General features: G+C 39.8%; 1 non-coding gene across 1 annotated transcript; it reads left to right on the forward strand.

Annotated features, from left to right (window-relative positions):
• The first annotated feature begins 13,455 nt into the window (after positions 1-13,455).
• Trnaa-ugc (transfer RNA alanine (anticodon UGC)) lies at positions 13,456-13,524 on the forward strand. The gene has a single exon. It is a non-coding gene; the product is annotated as a tRNA-Ala (tRNA).
• The last annotated feature ends 3,544 nt before the right edge of the window (positions 13,525-17,068 follow it).

Consider the following 17,068-nt stretch of genomic DNA (forward strand, 5'->3'; position numbering starts at 1 on the left):
ATGCTGTCCCTGTGCTCAAGGATAGTGCTCTACCACTTGAGCCACAGTGCCACTTCTGGCCTTTTCTGAGCAGTGTGTTGGAGATAAGAGTATTATAAACTTTCCTGCCATGGCTGGGTTCAAACCATGACCCTCAGATCTCAGCCTACTGAGTAGTTAGGATTATAGGCATGAACCACCAGCACCTGCATTGAATGTCCCATTTTTTAAAGCAGCCTATTCATGTTCTTCTGATGCAAAATATTCTGAGACTTCTGAAGATATTAAAAATAATTTTAAATGTTCTCTTTTTCCAAGATATTCTTTGTTTTCTCCAAGGTTGTACTTTCTTTTATATTTTTATTTTATTTTATTTATTGTGAAAATACTGTACAGAGGAGTTACAATTACATGGGCAAGATAATGAGTACATTTCTTATCAAGCATTGTTGCCTCCTCCTTTGTTTCCCCTTCCAATCCCTTCCCATCTCTCCCCCCTACCCTGTACTTTCTTTTATATTTTAAAATCGATTTTTTTTTAACTTTAGCTTTTCCTTCTCTAAAAACTGTGTCATTTTCCCCAAAAATGTTGCGTTCCTGGATTTCCTTTTTTTTTTGGTCAGTCGTGGGGCTTGAACTCTGGACCTGGGCACTGTCCCTCAGCTCTTCAGCTCAAGTGGTACCACTTGAGCTACAGCGCCACTTCCGGTTTTCTGGTGGTTTATTGGAGATAGGAGTCTCACGGTCTCTCCTGCCCGGGCTGGCTTTGAACTGCGATCCTCAGATCTCAGCCTCCTGAGCAGCTAGGATTACAGGCGTGAGCCACCAGCGCCCAGCTGGATTTCCTTTTTTAGTTAGACAAATTGAATTAATCTTGGCACAGGTTTTCTTGACCACATCAAAAGTATATTCCTCAAATGAAAGGGGTTGAACGGATTGTAGAAATCATTTTAAATAAAAGATGATCACATAGGCCGGGCGCTGGTGGCTCACGCCTGTAATCCTAGCTACTCAGGAGACTGAGATCTGAGGATCGCGGTTCAAAGCCAGCCCGGTCAGGAGAGACCGTGAGACTCCTATTTCCAATAAACCACCAGAAAACCGGAAGTGGCGCTGTAGCTCAAGTGGTAGAGCGCTGGCCTTGAGCTGAAGAGCTGAGGGACAGCGCCCAGGCCCAGAGTTCAAGCCCCACGACCGACCAAAAAAAAAAAAAAAAAAAAGATGATCACATAGGGCTTGTTTGTGGAGAGCAAGTAGGCAGGTTGGTCACTCCCTTCATACGATAAAATGAAGGGAGATTTACTCTCACTACTGAGAGTACTGACTTCTTTAGGCAGACTCTTCCTTGAAAAGTCAACTTCCCGTTTTGTGCTAGGGGTAAATGCTTCTATTGCCTATTACTGTGTGTGGCAAGAAGCAGACTGGGAGACAAAAAGGGTATTTGGAGTAACTGACTCATATTTTCAGTAGATTACTTGCTCTAAATAATGCCCCATCTCTCTCCTCAAATCTAATACTTGCTACTTGTAAGATGGAGCCCTCTCTTTGGTCTGTTTGAGAAGCAGAGTTTCCACTCTGGCTACTGTCCTCCTCAGACTGTGTGCTCTCAGAAGTCTCCTCTGTTCCAGAACATCCATCCTTCTGATCCTGCCTGCTTGGTAGAAATTCACTGAAGTATCTTGTTCATTCATTTATTACCACTATGGCTCTCTTGTAAACTTATTTATTTTTGTCCTTCTTTCCTATTATTCCAGTGGGGTTGGTGTGCCCAAGTATTTTGTTATTTTGAACTGAAAGTATAAATTTAATAAAACATGTTAAATGCTTTATTATGCTTAACACAGTGATCAGCACATCATAGTGCACTCAGTAAACAGTAGCCATTGTAATATTGAGTTTGAGTTGTCAAATCAATTTCACTTAACTTGCATCAGCATTTCTCTCCTGATAATATTTAATGGAGTTCAACTTCTGCTGCTGGAATCACACAATATAGATCCTTTATTGTGTCATAGGGAAATTCTCAGGGCATCTATATTTTCTCTTTAATAGTCCCTCCTCCAGCCTAGCTAGCCTTAGTGCTTGTAACAAAGCCTTGCATCTCTTCATTCTCCTCTAGATAATTTTCTGTTTCTGATCAGGTGCTACAATCAGTGAAGAACTTTCAGAGAATGGGGGAGTCCACACATAGTTCAGCTTCTCTACAACTTCCAGAAGTTTTCAGAAAGTGTGGAAAAGCAGAAGCAAGCTTGCTACCTCAACTACTTAGCATCTGCAAACTGATTGCTGTTACTCTAGTCTTACATTGTGATCATAGTATATACAGATCATTTATGTCCTGTCCAGTATTAAATTCTCAAAGCATATTTCCCTTGCCCATCTTGTTAAAGGACAAAGCAGAATCTCTTGAATGAAGATGTAATGCAGTGAAGTAAGGAGTTCCAAATAAAGTACTTATCTGCCACTTGGTACTTGGTGGAACTCAGCTTCTGGCTCTCTCCCTGACTTTCCTTTTACTCAAAGCTAATGCTCTACACTTGACCCACAGCTCCAATTCTGGCTTTTTGGGTAATTTAGTGGAGATAAGAGTCTCATGGGCTTTCCTGCCAGGGCTGACTTCAAACAGTAATCCTTAGATTCAGCCTCCTGAGTAGTTGGCACCCAGCTTGTTCTATTATAATTGTCTGTTAACTTGCCCCTTGACATCTACTGACTGTCATTTTATTTAGTATTTATTTATTTGTGTGTATGTGACAAAGTAGCTCATTCCTTTTACTGACATGCTATTTGTATCTAAATTAAACTATGTGATAATTATCTGGTCTGGGTATTTTTGTATGTAAATAAAAGTACCATCAATCAAATTGCTAGAACAGGACTTAAGAGAAAGAGCCTCTTCTGTGCTAGTTGGAATACATTAGGTCTCCATGATGATCAAGATGACCACAGCCCATTGTTAACATAGCAGTCTTGAAGATGGGACACGCAGGGAAACTGGCTGCCTTCAGTGAAGTCAGAGCCCTTCTGATCCAGCCAGCAATGCTGTTGGAATCAGCACGGTCAGGTGAGTAGGCATCCATTTATATGCCTCCATAGGGAGGGATTTGTAATTTAAATAGAATTAACTTTTTAGCATTCCTCCTTAGCTACATCAGAGACACATTTAGAATTACGTTTACAATAACCATTTTAAATCCATGGCTATACAATGCCAGCTGACAAAGAAACTGTTGAAGATTTCTCATGTGAACTTGTTGTTATTGTTCTGATGGTACTGCCATCTGATTCAGGGTCTTGCTCTACCACTTAAGCTATGCCCCCCAGCCCTTTCTCTTACAGTTTTTTTTTCAGATAGGATCTAGAACTAGCACTTCTGGTCCAGGGTGATCTCTGACCATGATCCTCATCCCAGATAGCTGGGAGTATAGCTATGCCATATCATGCCCAGCTTGTTTGTTGAAATAGGGGTCTTACAAACTCTTTGCCATCACTGGCCTCAAACTGTCATTTCCTTTCCTCTATCTCTGAAGTAAGATCACAAGCAGGATCCACCTCTGACTCATGTGAATTTTTTTTTTTTTCCGATCATGGGGCTTGAACTCTGGGGCTGGGTGCTGTCCCTCAGCTCTTCAGCTCAAGGCTAGTGCTCTACCACTTAAGCCGCAGCGCCACTTTTGGTTTTCTGGTGGTTTATTGTAGATAAGAGTCTCACTGACTTTCCTGGCCAGGCTGGCTTTGAACTGCAATCCTCAGATCTCAGCTTCCTGAATAGCTAGGATTACAGGTGTGACTGGTGCCTGGCTCATGTGAGCTTTTAAAATGTGGACTACTTTGATTATTCCACGATAGTTTATCCACCTCCTTCTTTATTTATAAACTCAACAAATAATTTACTAAACAACTAATATAGGCCAAGTATATAGGTTTTGTGGATATGGAAATGAGGAAGGCAGGGATGGTCCTGTCTTTAAAGGGATGGCGCCTATAAACAAGCAACTATGGTATATCACAATGGCTAGCAGGTCAGGCAGGATCAGTGTGAAAGCACAGTGAGAGAATAACTAATTCTGCTTGGCTTCCTCATACTTGGCTGTGGATTGGCTGAATGAAGGATGAAGGAGTAGGCCTTGAGGGTCCTACATTGCCTTGTGTGTTAGCCAAGATGGGAAATATGGGAGAAAAATAGAGCAGAGGAGAAAAGAAATCCAGTTTGCAAATGCTGAGTATAAGGTATCAGTGGGGTACTTAGGTAAAGATATCCATGTGGCTGCTATAGGAATTTAGGTTATCTCAGGAATCACAGGCTGAAATGTGAATTTGGAAGTCATCAGTTTAAGAATGATTGACTGTAAGGTGATAAAATGGCATGTGAAAGGCATAATCCAGTCATATGGAAAGACCACATGAAATGACTGAAGCCCTTGGCCAACAGCTGCGTGCACTGTGCCCCACAGATGGTGGTAAACTATCAGCTGTGTTACCTTCCTGTCCCTCTGGAGGCTGTGTAGAGCAAGACCAGCTCACCCCACCAGCTTCTCCAGATTGCAGAGGTAGGAGCGGATAGACTGGTGGCCATTTAAGCCTCTATGTTTTGGAATCACTTATTACACAGTAAGAAGTACCTAAAACAAGTGTCTGCCTTGATTGTATGATACAAACCTGTTTGTCTTTTTAGCTGTTTGCCTACATCTTTGGGATCATTGTCTTTCCCTTTTGAAGGTTCAATGGTTTGATCCAATTGTTTTATCTTTTTAGGCATTATTATTTACAAATGATGATTCAAGCACCCGAATGTTTCCTTTTAAAATGTTAAGTCAAATTCATTGTCTAGAAGATGGAATCACAAGTGCCAGTTTTATTAATGTTTATATCCTTTAGAGTACATGGAAATTATGAATAATCTTTTAAAGAAGCAAAGTAATGCAAACAAACATTTTATTAAATGTCTTTCAAATGCTCCATTTACCGGAATGTCTATTGACCTTCTGTTTTCTGTGTGTGACTCACTTTTTGTTGTATTTGACTAACCTTTTATCCTTCAGTTCCTATTTTTTCAGCTTACCTGGCAACATAAAGTATTCATTATGTCTCATCTTATCAGTCTTAATTACATTGCAGTGTGTCCTCAATGAAAAGCAATATGAAGATAGTTTAACACTATCTTCACCATAAATTAAAAAATGTCCTCTGAATCATATTGTTTTTTATGGGGAAAGATCATTTTCCATAGAATTATTTTCTAAAACTAACCTCTATCAATATGAAGCCATCGAGAATTCAAAATATGAATTGAATTGTCTGAATTGAAATGTCTTAGAGGTACAAAATACACACTCACTTTCAAAAATGGTACCTTATTTTCAAGATTTAGTTTTCAAAAGAAGAATGTAAAATATCTCATTGATAATTTTAATACTGATGTGTGGTGATATATTCTTTTTTTTTTTTTTTTTTTTTGGGTCTGGTCGTGGGGCCTGAACTCTGGGCCTGGGCGCTGTCCCTCAGCTCTTCAGCTCAAGGCTAGCGCTCTACCACTTGAGCCACAGCGCCACTTCCGGCTTTTTTTCTTTTTGCTTATGTGGTGCTGAGGAATCGAACCCAGGGCCTCCTGCATGCAAGGCAAGCGCTCTACCACTGAGCCACCTTCCCAGCCCTGGTGATATATTCTTGACATAGTGAATTAGCTAACATGCATTAAAATTAATTTTATCTATTGCTTTTTTAGTTTTTAAATATAATTTTGTAGGTATTATTAAGGTGTTGTAGAGAGGGGCTACCATTTCATAAGTCATAAGGACATTTCTTTTTTTGGACAGTGTCACCCCTTCCTTTTCTCTACCACAGTTTTCCCTTCCCATCCCTGCCCACAAGTTACACAGGTCATTTTCTCAGGTGTCTACTGAGCATCATGATTGCATATGATTGCATTTGTTCCCTCTTTCTCCCTCCCTTTCTACACTCCCCTTTTGTATCCCCAAAAGAAAAAAAATCACCCACAACCAATGACATCTCAACTATTTAGAACTTTTTATTATTTTTATATCATTTTTATCATTTATGTGGCTACTAAAGCTTTGTGATTATATATGTGGTTCAACTTTGTGACTTTTATTTTTGTGTTAGATACCTCTGATCTAGAATACCATGCCAAAGATGTAACTTATAAAGTACAAAGACAGAACTGTATAGTTGGTCTAATATGATCACATAAATATTGTGTGTTCACAGTAACTGATCCCAACCATCTTCTATTCTGAGTAAGTAGTTAAATCTGCCAGTGCTCTGCTGACTTTCTTAACCCACTTCTACTCCTATTTTGAGAAGTTTGGAAACCAACAGTCCTTCCCCCAAACCTATTTTTAAAATATTAATAAGACATAATTGACCATGTAAACACAAATAATAACTTTCAGATTTTGTAGCCTATGATTAGAATAAAATATATGGCAATAATCACACAAAGACTGGGAAAGAAAAATAGAAGAGTTTTGTCATGATGTTCTCCTGCCATAAGACCACTGGAAGGCAGACAGTAACTAGTTGAAGGTGTATTCTGTAGAATACTGTAAATCAAGGAAGAAAAGGCAGGCTTTTCTAGAATTGCTTCAGTAACTGTGTGTACATATTGAAAACCTAAACCCTGTATTTTATAACAAAAACAAAAGTTACCTTGAAATTAATCATAAGTATACCACATAAAAGTTTATGTTAAAACCTTCCAAAAGATGGGAGGGAAGAGGGGGGAGGCACAGAAATGGAGGGACAAAGGGTGAACAAAGGCAGCAGTTGTACTCACTAGACATTGTTAAAAATGAACTATACAACTTATGGGTGGGGATGGGAAGGAAGAAGTGGGAGATAGCAAGGGAAATGTTGACATTGTAAGGTCCGCTCCTGGATGGCGAGCAGACTACCCTCCTTGCAGCAAAGTCTCTGGCCAGTACCTGCCTTACCTAGGCAACTGGAACACCTGGAAGAGGTCACATCTGAATCTGCTCAGGTCACATCTGAATTCCATGTGGCCACACCTTTCTCCACCCATACCCTAGATAAGGCCTAGCCCAGGCCCAGACGCCCTCTTTCCCAGCTCTTTCCCAGGTCTCTCCCAGCCTCGTGAAGTGCCATCATGGCCTGGTGCCAGCCAGAAGGATGAATAAACCTACCCTTTACCTGAATACCATGTGCATGGTGTGGTTCTTACTCAGCCACCTCTTTTTAAAAACATAACATAAATGGTGCCGTTTGAACCTGGGAAGGGCTTAAAGTCAGGATAGGTAGGATTCCTCTCCCTTTTTCTTTTCTTTTTTTGTTTGTTTGTTTTTCCCTTTTTTGCTCTGAGGAATACCCACAGTTCTGACGGCCTTTTTGCAAACCCATCTGTCTGCTGCGGACACAGCACCTCAATACCATTGCTGGCCTTTGCATCCACCTACATGCTTCTACATTTTTGGTGAGTGAACTGCTCTCTAAGGGTTCTCTGTCACTCAGTCCCTCTCCAGACATGGTACCATGCCAGAGAACCTACTAGGCCTTTAACTGAAAGGCTCTGGTTGCCTGGCCACTCCTCCCTAGAGGCCTCAGTGGTAAGTCGGGACGCCATGTCCATCCAATAAGCTCTTCTTCACTCACTAGTTTTTTCTCTCCTATGCCTTTTATGGGGTGCTGTGTGTCACTCTGGTGCTGTGAAATCCCTCTGAAATGCCTCCTGTGCTCCCTGGAAAACCAGAGCGCCTAATTCTTTATGCTGTTCTCAGATTTAGACAATTTTTGCCTCTGCAATGGTAAATGGGCAGAAGTCTGTTTATTTTCAGGCTTTCTTTGCTCTCTGCTAATCATGTCCAACTTTATCTCTCCCTTTCTACATTTTGGCTTGTGCCCTGAAGAGTGCGACGTAGGCTGAGTCCCAGGGACCTAGGTTCCCTCTGAAAGCCTAGCCAATCTTGAGTTTGCCATCTTGGCCACATAGTAGGTTAAGGGTTTGGTCTCATCTGACCCTTAACCTTCCACTAAGCTTACTACTCCATCCATCTATTCTAAGGTGCCTTGCTAACAAGTTGCTCTTTTCACAGACCCTGGTAACTGAGGCCCAACCATCTGATGTGCTTTGTTACAAAGATGTCTAAACATTGTTGTCAAAATTTTAGGTTTTGAGTTTTGCCTTTTTTGTTTTGTGTTGCGTATTCTAGTACTGACTATGTGGTTCTAAAATATTGGCATATCTGTGCTAAAATTCTCATCACATTTAGTGAGTTTTGTCATTACTGAATATTTGTTGGTCAATTCTTGATAAGGAGCAGGTAAGCTCTACTTGTTCTCTTTGATCTCCTTGATGCTTTAATTGGAAATAATAAAGGGTTTTTGTGGCAAAGATTGCAGTTCAAAGCCAGCCCAGGCTGAAAAATCCCTAAGACTCCACCTCCCAACTAACCTGCAAAGAGCCAGGCTGGAAGCATGGCTCAAAACTCTTATCTCTATAACCAGCCAAACACTGGAAGTGGTACTGTAACTTAAAGTGGTAGAGCACTAGCCTTGAGCAGAAGTACTCAGGGACAGTGTCCAGGCCTTGAGTTCAAACCTCCATGAATACTAACTAAGACAAACCATCCCAGCAATGAGCACCTAGACTCAGCCAGTCTGGGGGACAAGGGATCATGGAGAGGAATAAAAGGAGATGATGTTAGACTTGAACTCAAGACCCCCGAGCAACCCCCAGAGACCATGACCAATGCAAACAGCAAAAGAGTCATTTATTTGCAAGCTGGAGCCTGGAATCACAATTGTCACCGACACAGCAGGTCAGAGTTGTGAGCCCCAACCACATGTTCAGTAGGGTTCTTATAGAGTTTCCAGCAAATAGTTTAAGGTTCACGGGCGTCTACATAATTGGTCAGCAATTGGTCAGCATTTCCCGGGCAAATTTTGGGATAAGCTCATTGGTTAGGGGCATAATCATTTCCAGTAAGGGTAGAGGCTTTCCAACTTAGTAGTTACAGCATTGGTTAAATCATACATAGCAAGCAGATCATTGGTTGGGATACATAAGACTAACCATAGGAATGCGGGCAACAATATATTTCTTAACTGTTTATGACCCTACAGCTGCTTTTTCCAGAAACTTGACCAACCTGTCCATTTTCCAGTAACTGGGGGTGTGTTTCTCAACTCTTATCTAACTGGCAGTTGCTAGGGGTATAATTGCAGTTTCGATTGTGGGTTTTCCGAGAACTTTTCCAAAAACTGGTTTTTCCAATAACTGTTTTGTCCCTTAACTTTAACCTGAGGTCAGTTTTACAGGAGATGATGGCTTGCTTTTACAATGGAGTTATTATATCAACCATTTTGTCCCTGCCCTTTCAAAATTAACCAGAGCCAAGAGGTCAATAGAAGTAAGAAGCCTGTCCATCTAATGTCCATAACTGTCTACCTTTTAACTGGATAGGAATTTACATGCTTGCATTTGTTACCTGACTTCTCCTCTACATAGTCACCAGATAGGGACATTTCTACCAACATTTTCAGCCCCAAGTCCTTCCTCTTGCCATTTATTTGCTCACTAGAATTTTTTCCTCCCAGCCCGTCAATGCCTCATGAGACTTTCTCCAGACTTCATCCAAGAGATTTGCCTCCTGCAGACTTCATCTAAGGACTCATGCCTACCAAGAGACAGCTGCTGCTCGATGCCTTCTCTGGGAGGGGACCACATTCCAGCATTTTACCTCTAATGTCGATGCCCCTAGTGAGTAGGAAGTAGCCAGAGAGAATCCGTGCCCTATTTCATGATTATTAAAAGGCTGGAATGTAAGGTCGCTCCTGGATGTCGAGCAGACTCCACCCTCCTCGCAGCAAAATCTCTGCCCAGTACCTGCCTTACCTAGGCAACTGGAACACCTGGAAGAGGTCACATCTGCATCTGCTCAGGTCACATCTGAATTCCATGTGGCCACACCTTTTTCCACCCATACCATAGATAAGGCCTAGCCCAGGCCCAGATGCCCCCTTTCCCAGGTCTCTCCCAGGTCTCTCCCAGCCTCATGAAGTGCCAACATGGCCTGGTGCCAGCCAGAAGGATGAATAAACCTACCCTTTACCTGAATACTATGTGCATGGTGTGGTTCTTACTCGACAACCTCTTTTTAAAAACCTAACATTCATTACCTGACATGTAACTCTAACCCCTTCGTACATCACAATAACAATAAAAATAAAATAACAATAAAAGTTTTTTAAAGAAAACTTCTGAAGGAAAATGTAAGAGAAAAATCTTTGCAGTTTTGTGGTAGGCAAAAATTTTCCAAGTAGGCTAATCATGAATGAAAAAGTTAATAAATTAGACTTCATTAAAATGAAGACACCATTAAGAAAATTAAAAGCAAGTCAGTAGACTGAGAAAATATTCACAATTCATATATCTCTCAGACAAAGGATTTGTGATTAATATTGCCAATTCTTATAATTCAGCAATAAAAAGGTAACAGTCAAATATGGGCAGCATACAAGAACAGATATTTTACCAAAGAAATGATATATGAATATCCAATCCACACATGGGAAACTACTCATCAAAGAAACACAAAATAAACCTACAGAAGGAATGGAAGCATGGCTCAAGGGCTATATAGAGTGCCAGCAATTAAGCAAAAAAGCTGAGCAAGAGCGTAAGGTCCTCAGTTTAAGCCCTAGTAACACACACACACACACACACACACACACACACACACACACACACATCTATGCCTATATTAAAAAAGACAAACAAACTCTGCAGAACACTGGCATCAAATCCAGTGAAAACAGGGGTTATACCATGAGGGAAGAACATACAATAGAAACAAAAGAATCACATAGTGCATTGTAAGTACATTAAAAACACTAGCAAGAAAGAAAGAAAGAAAAAAAAAACTCTTGTGTCCCAGTCTTGGGGTACATTTTGCTTAACATTATCTCATGTGGTCATATGTACATAGTCTTTGATTTTCTCTGCTTGGCCTACCCATGTACTAGTCATTGCAAACAAGGGAAACCATGAGACCTATGTTTCTTTGGGACTGGATTACTTCACTTAATATAGTTTTTTCCAAGTCTTTCCATTTCCTAATGAAAGAGGCAATGTCATTCTTTCTGACTGAGGCATAGAATTCCATTGTGTGTGTGTGAATATATATATATATATATATATACATATATATATATATATATACATTTTCTTCATCCATTCATCTACTGAGGGGCATCTGGGTTGTTCCATATCTTACCTATGGTAAATAATACTTTGATAAACATGTTGTGTTGGTAGCTTTGGTATGACCTTGTTTGTGACTCCAGAAGTGGGATTGCTGGGTCATAAGAAAGCTCTATGTGGAGTCTTTTGAGGAATCTCCATACTGCTTTCCAGAGTGGTTGAACAAGTTTACACTCCCACCAACAATGTAGTAGGGTTCCCTTTTGACCACATCCCTTCCAGCATCTGTTGTTACTAGATTTCTTGATTATAGCTGAGGTGAGGTGGAATCTCAGTGTTGTCTTGATTTGCATTTCTCTATGGCTAGAGAGGTTGAGCATTTCTTCATGTATCTATTGGCCATACTTATTTCCCTGTTCAGAGAAATCTATTTTTAAGTCTTTAGTCCATTTATTAATTGGGCAGTTGTTTCTTTGAGGATTTGTTGTTGGGAGATTTAGTTTTTTGAGTTCTAAGTATATTTTAGATATGAGACCCTTGTCCATTGTATGGCTAATGAAGATCTTCTCTCAGTATGTTCTTCCCCCATGGTATAACCCCTGTTTTCACTGGATTTGATGCAGGTGTTCTGCACCTTGTATATACATTTTTGTAATTTGGGGAGGAGAAGGGATATTGCAGAATGCTTAAATGGGGATGAAGGCTGACCCATTGTGATGACGAGATGTACAGGACACTATACTGAAAACAAATGTTACAATGTCGGGGTGGTGGGGAGGCTGGATGAGTTGGGGAGGTGGGGAGGGAAGTGATGGTAGGGGGAAAATAAAGGAGGAGGTAACAATACCCACTATGAAATGTGCTCATTACCCTACTCATGTAACTGTAACCTATCTGTACAACATTTTTTTTAATTTAATTTAATTTTATTTGTGAACATACTGTACAGAGGAGTTACAGTTACATGGGCAGGATAATGCGTACATTTCTTACCAAGCATTGCAGCCTCCTCCTTTGTTTACCCTTCACATCCCTTCCCAGCCTCCCCCCTCCCCCCCAATCCCAATCCTTCTCCTTCCCTCCCCTTCCCCCCCCCCCCCCACCGCACCAACGTTGTAAAGCTCGTTTTGGATCTGTACAACATTTTTACAATTAAAAAAAGGAATACACATACATACAAAATAAAATTTTATTCATCTATCAGAAAAAAAACTCTGGTGAGATTTCATTTTACACTTAACCAATTAGAATTAAAATATGCATGATACTAAGTATTGTCAAGGATATGATAAAGATAAAGCCTCATAATTACCTACTAGAATTTAAAATAGTACTACCACTTTGGAAAACAATTTAGACATTTCTTTTAAAGTTAAATAGATGCACTTTTTATGTCAGTTCTGGGGCTTCAACTCAGGGCCTGGGCACTGTCCCTGAACTCTTTGCTCCAAGGCTGGTGCTCTACCACTTTGAGCTACAATGCTACTTCCAGTTTTCTGGTGGGTAATGGGAGATAGGAATCTCATGGACTTTTCTGCCCAGGCTGGGCTGGCTTTGAACCGAGGTCCTCATATCTCAGCCTTCTGAGTAGCTAGGGTTATAGGCATGAGTTACTGGTAACTGGCAAAAAGATACACTTCTACATGAATGAGCAATTCTACTAAATATTCACTGAAATAAAAACTATGTCCATAAAAAGATTGTATGATACATTTTCAAGCAGTTATATTTTTAATAGCAAAACTCCATAAGGCAAATCCATGTACAGACTGGTAAAAGAGCTCAGACTTATTAAAGGTAAATGGTTAACCTCAGCAGCTATATAAATTTATGTCTCTAATTAGAGCTGCATGAAAATTTCCTATGATCTTCATACTTTCCACATGTTGAGTTTAAACAATTTTAAATGTTTTTCAGACTGATGATTATAATAATAAAGATAGTGTTGAAATAGTAATGATGACAGAATAAACAGATACATTAGTGAAGAAAATAGAGATTCCAGATGATAACAACCCTATGGTGGAGGTTAGCATGAGACAGAGATACCAAAAGACATATTTAACTCCTATTTCCTGCATGGAAAACAGGAAATGTTTCTCTTTTTCTACTTCTCTTTAACCTGCTATACTAAAATAGACCTTTGCTAAAACTTAAAAAATGGCTTGTAAAACAATGGAATATTTAAATGTAGCATCACTCTATCTTATAATATGTAAAATTAAGACTAGATAGGTGAAAGACCTTAATGAAAAAAATAATTTTAATGCTTTAAAAACATATATGTAACAGGGCTGGGGAGGTGGCTCAGTGGTAGAGCGCTTGCCTTGCATGCATGAGGCCCTGGGTTCGATTTCCCAGCACCACATAAGCAAAAAGAAAAAAGCCGAAAGTGGCGCTGTGGCTCAAGTGGTAGAGTGCTAGCCTTGAGCTAAAAGAGCTGAGGGACAACGCCCAGGCCCAGAGTTCAGGCCCCACGACCGGACCCAAAAAAAAAAAAAAACATATATGTAACAGCCTAAACTAGATAAAAACACAATATCTGTGTTAAATGTTGATTCAAAAATTCTTTTTTAACTTCTATTATCTTTAAGTAGCTTACAAAGGAGTTGCTATTTAATGAAGCAGTTGATGAATACAACACATTTTCATCAATGTCATCCCTCTCAACAGTGTCACCTATCCCTCCCAATCTACTGCTTTCTTTGCTTTTTTACTGTTTAAGGACATACGTTGAATTCTGGGCTGCATTTTCCCCCTCCTCTTTTCATTCCTCTGCCCTTTTCCCTCTTGACCCCATTCCAATCCTTTTGAGTACCCACATCCTGGTGAGTTTTTTTCCCTTGAACTTTGATTTTTGCCTTTTTAATGAATTACACTATTTGAGTTCTCCCTTGAATCTACCACCTTTCATTTCAGTTAATACATTTGTATACACCTGCATACCAGTCGACATATTTACTTTTAAGTTTATAAGCAAAATCTAGCTTCTATGTATAAAGGAAAACATACATCCTTTGTCTCTTTGACCCAGACTTACTTCACTTAATACAATTTTTTCCAGGTCTTTCCATTTCTTTACAAATGGCACAATATCATTCTTTCTAATGGATGAATAGGATTCCATTGTGTACATATGCCACATTTTCTTCTCCATATGAAGAGGTGCTTAGGCATTGTACCGTTGTGTGGTTTTATTTCTAGTTCTTCTAATCTGTTCCATTGATCTTCAGGTCTATTTTTCTGATTATGGCTCTGTAATAGCGTTTAAAATCTGGTATTGTGATACTGCCTGTATTAAGGGGCATCTGGGCTGATTCCATTCCTTGGCTATGATGAATAGGGCTGCAATGAACATGATTGTGCTGGTGGCTTTACTGTATCCTGGTTTGTAATCTTTTGGTTAAATGACCAGGAGTAGAAAAACTGGATCATAGGATAATTTCATGTTTAATTTTTTGAGGAACCTTTACATTGCTTTCCAAAGTGGTTGAACATTTTCACCAGCAGTGTATCAGGGTTCCGTTTTGGCCACATCCTCATCGGCATGTTTTCTTCTCTTTTCTCTCTTTTTAAAAAATTGTTTGTGCGGCTTGAACTCTGGGCCTGGGCGTTGTCCCTGAGCTCTTCAGCTCAAGGTGAGGGCTCTACTATTTGAGCCGCAGCACCAATACCGATTTTTGAGTGGTTACATTGAAATAAGAGTCTCATGGACTTTTCTGCCCGGGCTGGCTTTGAACTGTGATCTTCAGATCTCAGCCTCCTGAGTAGCTAGGATTAAAGGAGTGAGCCACCAGCACCTGGCTGTTTGTTTTCTTGATAATGGTGATTCCAACTGAGGTGAGGTGAATCTCAATGTTGTTTGACTTGCATTTCCTTTATGACCAGAGATGTATGGCCATTTTTACAATATTGATTCTATCCATGAACATGGAAGGTCTTTCCATTTCCTGGTGTCCTCTTTGATTTCTTTCTTCAGATTTTTATACTTTTTGCTATAAAGATCTTTTACATTTTTGGTTAGGTTAATTCCTAGGTTTTTTTTTAAGCCATGGCAAATGGAGTTGTTTTCATGATTTCCCTTTTTTTTTTTTTTTTTCTTTTTTTTTGGTCCGGTCGTGGGCCTGAACTCTGGGCCTGGGCGCTGTCCCTCAGCTCTTCAGCTCAAGGCTAGTGCTCTTCCACTTGAGCCAAAGCGCCACTTCCGGCTTTTTTTCTTTTTGCTTATGTGGTGCTGAGGAATTGAACCCAGGGCCTCGGCATGCATCCAAGGCAAGCGCTCTACCACTGAGCCACCTTCCCAGCCCCATTTCCCTTTCTTTTTGTACATTGTCTGGAAAAGCTACTGGTTTTTGTGGGTTAATTTTGCATCCTGCTACTTTGCTGAAGTAGTTGATAAGCTCTAAGAGTTTGGGGGTGGAGTTTTTTGGGTCCTTTAGTTATAAGATCATGTCATCTGCAAATAGGGATAGTTTAATTTCTTCTTTCCCTATGTGAATCCCTTTTATGTCCTTTTCTTGCCTTATTGCCCTGGCTAAGAATTCCAGAACTATATTGAAGAGGAGTGTAAAAAGTGGGCATCCTTACCTTGTTCTTGATTTTAGGGAAAATGGTTTTAGTTTTTCCCATTTTTTGTTGAGAACTAGTGTGATTCCACTGTGGTCAGATAGGATGCAAGGAGTTATGTTAATTATGTATTTACTTAGGTTCTTTGTGTGTAGTTTGATATGATCTGTTTTGGAGAGTGTTCCATGGGCTATTGAGAAGAATGTGTATTGGGTCATTGTTGGGTGGAATAATCTGTAGATGTCTGTTAAGTCCATTTGGGTTATTGTGTCATTTAGTTCAGCTGCTTCTTTGCTTATCTTTTGTTTGGTTGACCTGTCCTTTGGTGAGAGTGGGATATTTAAATCTCCCACTATTATGGGTTTGGGACTATCTTGTTCTGCAAGTCCAAAAGTATTTGTTTAATGTATTTAGGGCTCCATTGTTTGGTGCATAGATATTGACCACTGTGATTTCCTCTTCATGGATCATTCCCTTCATTACTATGTAATGACCTTCCTTATGTCTTTGTACTGATTTTAATAGTTTATTTTTTATCAGATATCAATATGGCTACTCCTGCCTTCTTGCAGGGTGCATTTGCATGAAATAGCTTTTTCCATCCCTTCACTCAGAGTTTGTTTTTATCTTTGACTATGAGATGGGTCTCTTGGAGACAACAAATGGATGGATCTTGTTCTTTTACCTAATCTGCTGCTCTTTTTCTTTTGATTGGGGAATTGAGTTCCGTAACGTTTAGAGTTATTTTAGAGAGATATGTCATGCTTCCTGACATTTTCTTGATTTCCTGTATTTTGTTGCTTTCTTCTTTCCCCTTCCTGTGCTTACTAAATTGATCTAGTGATTTTTTCCCCTCTGAAGATTAGGAAGTTCTCTGTTACTATTTTACTCAGTAGGTTTTCAATGCCTTTAGTATTGAATTCTTCCCTCTCATGGATTCCAACTCTGCGTTAATTTGATCTTTTGGCTGAATTGGTAAATTCTTGGATTTCCCTTTTGGCGATTCTGAGTGTTTTTGCCCATACCTTTGACTTTTTGTTCTAGCTCCTCTGTTTTATCCCCAACTCCTGATATTCTGTTTTCCATTTCACTTATTCTGTTACCTGAGCATTTCACCGTGGTTTGCAATGTAGAAATTGAACCTTTTATGCTTCCAATTTCGTCTTTTAGAGAGGTGCACAGCATCTCTATTTTTTATCTCCATATTTTTTGGGAGTTCTGGATCTTCTTTGTCATTTCTTCTTTGTACTCTTGAAACTGTTTTTGTATCTCCACTTTTATTTCATTGGCCAATTCTGCCAATGTTTCTTTAATCGTTCTTTTTTTAATTTAACTTTTATTGTC

This window comes from Dipodomys merriami, unplaced genomic scaffold, assembly GCF_024711535.1.
Source record: "Dipodomys merriami isolate MVZ:Mamm:240054 unplaced genomic scaffold, mDipMer1.0.p SCAF_38, whole genome shotgun sequence".
NCBI lineage: Eukaryota > Metazoa > Chordata > Mammalia > Rodentia > Heteromyidae > Dipodomys > Dipodomys merriami.